The following is a 6360-nucleotide window of genomic DNA, read 5'->3' as shown; positions in this document are numbered from 1 at the left end:
CTAAATTGGAACAAGCTCTTTTTTTATTTTGTTGTAACATTTTTATGTATGTATGTATGTATGTATTTTCGCCAGTCCTGGGGACTGAATTCAAGGCTTGGGCACTGTCCTGGAGCTTCTTTTGCTCAAGACTAGTGCTCTACAAATTTGAGTCACAGCGCCACTTCCAGCTTTTTGTGTATGTGTACTGAGGAATCGAACCCAGAACTTCATGCATGCTAGTAAAGCACTCTACCACTAAGCCATATTCCCAGCAACATTTTAAAATTGTTTATATTTCCTTATCCTCTGAACTTCTGCTTGGTATTATTATAGTTGTGTTTTCCAGAGAGTAAAGCTATGAATGTACCGTCTTTTATTTTCCCCTTGCCATCTCAGTACCTTTTATATGCTAGGTGATGATACTTTTTGGTGAATGAATGAAATTGTGAAGTGGAAACAATCTGTTTGAAATGTCTGTATTTTTATATCTGTGTATCTGTCTATCTACCCATCCATCATAGCAGCAAGATCTTGTAGAGTTTTCAGTTATCTGCCCTGAAACGAGAGCAAGAGCTTCCATTGGTATTTTTCCTTGAGACTTTTTAAAAAACAACTTCTTACTCATTCTCCTTATATACAACATCCTTCTGGCACATTTGTGAATAATTTTACAGTGATGATATTCTCATCTTTAGGGTAATCTGACTCATATTCAAATTGCATCATATTTTACATCTGGACTAACATCAGATATTCTATACTCATCTACATGGAAGCTTTGCCTGGTTTACCAAGGAATTGCTGATTCTGGCCAAATGCCAATTGCTAATTTTAACAAAGTCATTAACAGATTTTTTACTTAAACATTGGTTTCTCTTTAAAAGTCCATATTCGCTAGAAATTCATGGAACTTTTAATTTTGGACAGGTTGTCAATGGGGGCTAGATCCAGCCATAAATCTTTCCATACTTCCCTGGCAAAATTACCTTAATGGTTTAAATTATTATGCTTTTACCCATGTTCCCATGTTCCTAATCACTGAGTTTGCAACAGGCATATCTAATAACTATAGTCTATTTTTTTAAAAATCTAGAACTAGAAGCAGTAGACTCTTTCAGTAAAGCAGTAAGTAGTATGTAGTTAAAGATGTCAGTCTTGGATATTTTGTTTGTCTTTGGTTTTTATACCCATTCCAAGATGTAAAATACATTCTCAACTCATGGGTCACACAGAAATAAAGTTTGGTATGGACTTGTCACATAGATTACGGTTTGCCATTTTTCTTTCTTTAGCAAGACTTTCTTCAACATAAGTCTAAGAAGCTTGTACCATTTGAAACCCAGGTAAAACAGCTTGGGGTACTTAACAGAGAGACAGACCCAAATGAAAAGACAATATTCTAACCTTCCATGATTCTAGCCTTCCAGCATTTGCATGTGTATAGTAAGTGTGAGGGCAACTTTTTAGCTTGGAAATATAGAGAACTAAAAATAGTGCTAGTTATACAAAGAATACCAGTTCCACCCCTATAACAGAAATAAATCTTGACAAGCTGAAATTTAATAATGTCAAGGAAATCCCATAAAGGAAATGAGGCCTCAAGGCAAACAACAAATGTAATTTGGAGAATGAGAGGTAGCTACAGTGAGGTCCTGAACATTGCTTATTAGGATATTTTTGTGCTGCTAAGCACACTCATTATTAACAATTAAATTATATAAACATAAAGGGGAAGGGAAAAAACAAATTGCTTAAATAGGGATACAGGTTGACCCATTGCAACAATGAGATGTACAAGACGCTATGTCGAAAACAAACTTTACAATTTAGGCCAGGGGGTGGGAGTGGGGGAATGTAGTTGTGGAGGTGGGAGGGAAGGGATGGTAAGGGAAAAACAAAGCAGGAGGCAACAATGCTTGATAAGACATGTACTCATTACCTTGTTCATGTAATTGTAACCCCTCTGTACAGTATTTTCACAATAAAAAACATTAAAAATTATATAAACATAAAATGGAAAGAATAAAAACAACCCAATAACTTTAAAACTCACCATTTCCTGTTTACTATATTTTGTGATTATGTGTGTTCATGAACTTATTTACATTTACCAAATCTGATTAAGGGATACATTATATAATGGTTGCTATTGACTGTGTTTCTCCCAATTCTCCATTTGTGGAGTCACACTGGCAGTTTGAAGTCATCCATGGTAATTTGATCACTGGATAACGAAAAATTATCAATTTGATTATGCACAATTATCAAGTAGTACGAACTAGAGCCTCACCTTGGAAAACTACTAGTTCAGCATTTACCAGCACATCATTGCACCTGTCTTTCTGTCTCTGGAATTTAGGTTCTATAAGGATACAGATTTTATTATAATCACTGTAGTCAGTGTTCACAACTATTTGCTTATTGAATAAATTAGTGGCTTCCTCATAACAGGGCCAGCAGGACTTTGAAAGAAACAAGATGAGAGAAATCAGGGATGGAGCCTGAGTGGGAAGGCTTAGATGGGTTTAAAATTGCTTTCTGGAAACAGCCTGCTGTGACTGTTTCATAGGGCCAGTGCATCGGAAATGGCATCTAACACCATTCAGTCTGCAAATCAAAGTCATCCCCCTCATTTCTCCACACACAGCTTTCCAGAGCAACCCCAGAGCCATTCACAAGTTTGTGACGAAAAGTTGACATTTCCTTCCCTTCTTTTCTGGTGTTCAGTGCAAGTACATGTAGGCAGCAGTGTTGATTTTATGGGCAAAGAGAGAAAAAGCTTGACTCAGAAAAATCCTAATCCTCAAAAGTCGATCTTATGAAGCCTCAAGTGAAATGGTCTATCTGTCCGTTGAGAAGGCAAGTTCAACTAGGTGACCCTCAGGGGAGGACAGGTAAGCAAAAATGCAGATCATACCAAGCATCTTGGAGGATTTACTGAAAGGTCTCAGGACTGATAGTGTTTACTGTATTGGATATCCTAATGAAGCCACTAGAGGTGTTACTTTTTGACCAGTTTGGTCACATGTAAAAAATGTTATTTGAAGACATTCTCACTGCTGTAAACGAGTTCTAATGCTTCACTTGCAGTTTGCATGGGACTTGAAGCAGCAAAACATACTGATTCTAAAAGAGGATTTTAGAATTCGGAGAGAACAATCTCTTTTTTACTTTCACTATATTTTCTCAGTGTCATTTGTTTATATAAAGAACCAATTCCAGTTGGTGAAAATGTTTACTTCATACTTCTCAGTCTTAAATGTCAGCCAGGACCAGTAATTATTAAGCTTCCATGGTGATAGATATCCTAGACACAGATGTGTAAAGATCAATTCGCAAGCCACGTGCTGGTAGCTCAGTCTGTAATCTTAGCTGCTTAGCAATTGAGAACTGAGGATCAAGGTTCAAAGCCAGCCTAGGCAGATAAATCCAAGAGACTATTATTTCCAACTAAATAGAAAAGAGTGGAAAATGGATCTATGGCTCAAGTAGTATATTACTTGCTCTTGAGTGAAAATGCTAAGTAAGGGGGGGGGGGCCTTGAGTTCAAGACTCAGTACCAGCACAAACACACACACACACACACACACAGACACACACACACACACACACACACACACACACACACACACACACACGATGAATTGCATTTCCTTCCTTCCATTCTTCCTTCTTCCCTCCCTCTCTCTCTTCCTCCCTCCATCTTTCCTCCCTTTCTCCCTCCCTCCCTCCCTCCTCTCTCTCTCTCTTTCTTTCTTTCTTTTTTCATTTTTTCTTTCTTTCTCTCTTTTTTTTCTCTCTCTCTCTTTCTTTCTCTCTCTCTCTTAATTTTTTTTTTGGGGGGTCTGGTCGTGGGGCCTGAACTCTGGGCCCTTCAGCTCTTCAGCTCAAGGCCAGCGCTCCACCAGTTGAGCCACAGCACCACTTCCAGCTTTATTTTTCCTGCTTGTGTGGTGCTGAGGAATCGAACCCAGGGCTTCATGCATACAAGGCAAGTGCTCTACCACTGAGCCACCTTCCCAGCCCCCCTCCCCCGGTCTGTCTTTCTTTCTTTCTTTCTTTCTTTCTTTCTTTCTTTCTTTCTTTCTTTCTTTCTTTCTTTCTTCTTTCTTTCTTTCTTTCTTTCTTTCTTTCTTTCTTTCTTTCTTTCTTTCTTTCTTTCTTTCTTTCTTTCTTTCTTTCTTTCTTTCTTTCTTTCTTTCTTTCTTTCTTTCTTTCTTTCTTTCTTTCCTTTTCTTTCTTTCTGCTGGTCCTGGGGATCGAACTGAAGGCCTAGGCACTGTCCCTGAGCTTTCCTGCTCAAGGTTCGTATTCTACCACTTGAGCCTCAGCTCCACTTCTGGCTTTTTTAGAATTATCATTATTTTTAGGACACCAGGACCAATGATCACCAGCTGTCCAGGTACCAAAAAAATATACTTCTGAAATCTCTTGATGTTGGTTCTGCACTCAGAGCAGTGGAGTTGCCTTACATGTGCCACTCACGCAGAAGCTCTTTTTCCTGGTTTTTTTTTGGGTGCTTAATTGGAGATATGGATCTCATGGACTTTTCTGCACAGGCTGGTTTTGACCCTTGATCCTCAGATCTCAGCCTCCTGAGTAGCTAGGATTACAGATGTGAGCCTTGCATTTTTATTTATTTATTTATATATACTAGACAATACACTCATTCTTACAAAGGACAAAGTATTCTTCATAGCTATCTAAATGGATAACTTCTGAGATAGCATTTTTCAAACCTGATTCATGAGAATAAGGACTCTGTCTCTAATATACTAGATGACCTGGCAACCTGAGGGCTACAGTGTTGGTGAGGGTAAAGATGAGAACAGCTCTGCAGGAGAGGATTATAATGTGAGCATGCCAAATATAGAGTACTTTTGTCATGTCTTTCTTCCCCCTTTATTTGTAGAATGGTGATCTAAAGTAGCAATACATGTTACTTTAGTTTAATAACTAAAAATACATGGTTGTGTGAAAGGATTGTTTTTAATACCCTTTCAATTTATTTTCTCTTTAAACCAGAAATACATTTCTCCCAGTTAAATCTCAGCATATAATCTGTAAAGCATTGAGGAGCTGATGTTTATTTTTTTGAAGCAGTCAAGACATTTCACAAATATATTTTCTTATTTTTGTGTTCTAGATCAACAAAAAGTACACAGTGATAAGAAATTTAATTGTCTCCTGGTTGTGGAGGATGACATTAAAGATTAGATGAAGATACAATCAACAGCAGCAATATGCTTTAAATGCTTCATAAGGTACCTAATTTAGAAATAATTTGGATTAGAACAGCTTAAACTTCACCCCCAGTGATTCTTCTTTGCAGTAGGTCATTACAAACATATGTGCTTGTGTGTGTGTGTGTGTGTGTGTGTGTGTACACAGGTATTATCCTTTCTTTAAAGCAGGAACAGTGTCCGTGATCCATCTTGCCCTGGGAGATGGCTGGATAACAAAAGTATTCCTTGCATTGCTTTCCTTAATAAAGCCTTCCTTGCATTACTTTTGTTTTCCTTTAATAAGAAAGACAGAAGAACAATCCTGTATCCCTGCATGCTTGGAAAGGCTCCTTTTACTACTAAGTATTCCTAATGATTCATAAGATTCTGAATTTTTGTTTCTTAAAAGTGACACGTTTAAGGAAGGTTTTTGTGGAAGCAAAATAATAATCTTGATGCTAATAAATGCTTTGTATAATTTCATTATGTTGGATGATGAACATAAAAAGTTGTATTAAGGAAGATAATTTATTTGTGAAAGCTGGTTGTAACTAGGGACTTGTGCAATGAACATGTGATATATGTATTTTAGAGTTTGGAAAGAACTGTGGAAGTGAAAATCTCTATGATTTCCTTCCATCTTTCCAAGATTGAAGTTCTTTTGTTAGGTTCATAGATTGCTGTATATATATATATATGTTTGTACATACATGTATATATATGTACATACACACACACACACACACACACATATATATATAAAACTCCCATATGTAGTGTGTGTAAATTTCAAGATGTAACAAAAAAATAACTACTGAAGTTAATAGTTATGTTGTGGAATCTAATCTTGAAGCTCAGTTAATAAATATTTGTGTTAAGTGTATTGTTCCTCAACAAATATGGTAAGGATTTTGGTTTAAAATAAATTTGTGCATATATGTGGATAAATAATGTATACATGAATATATACATATATAAGCATATATAATGAGAAGTCCAGGAAAGTTTAATAAATGCAAACAAAATATATTATAAATTCTTCTAGATTAGACAAAGGAACACATATTTTTCATGCAGCATCTTTTCAAATAACTAATTAAAATCATAGATTAAAATTGAAATATTTAAATTTAATATTCAGCACACAAAATTG

The 6360-nt window shown here is 36.4% G+C and overlaps 1 non-coding gene across 1 annotated transcript; it reads right to left on the bottom strand.

The window, feature by feature from the left end:
* Nucleotides 1–4349: 4349 nt before the first annotated feature.
* LOC122112927 lies at nucleotides 4350–4482 on the bottom strand. Its single transcript, XR_006148309.1, has one exon. It is a non-coding gene; the product is annotated as a U11 spliceosomal RNA (small nuclear RNA).
* Between the last annotated feature and the right edge of the window lie 1878 nt (nucleotides 4483–6360).

This window comes from Dipodomys spectabilis, unplaced genomic scaffold (assembly GCF_019054845.1).
Source record: "Dipodomys spectabilis isolate Male_0828 unplaced genomic scaffold, ASM1905484v1 ptg000002l, whole genome shotgun sequence".
NCBI classification, from domain to species: Eukaryota; Metazoa; Chordata; class Mammalia; order Rodentia; family Heteromyidae; genus Dipodomys; species Dipodomys spectabilis.
Note: the sequence above shows the minus strand (reverse complement) of the source record. Positions and strands in the feature narration are given on the sequence as shown.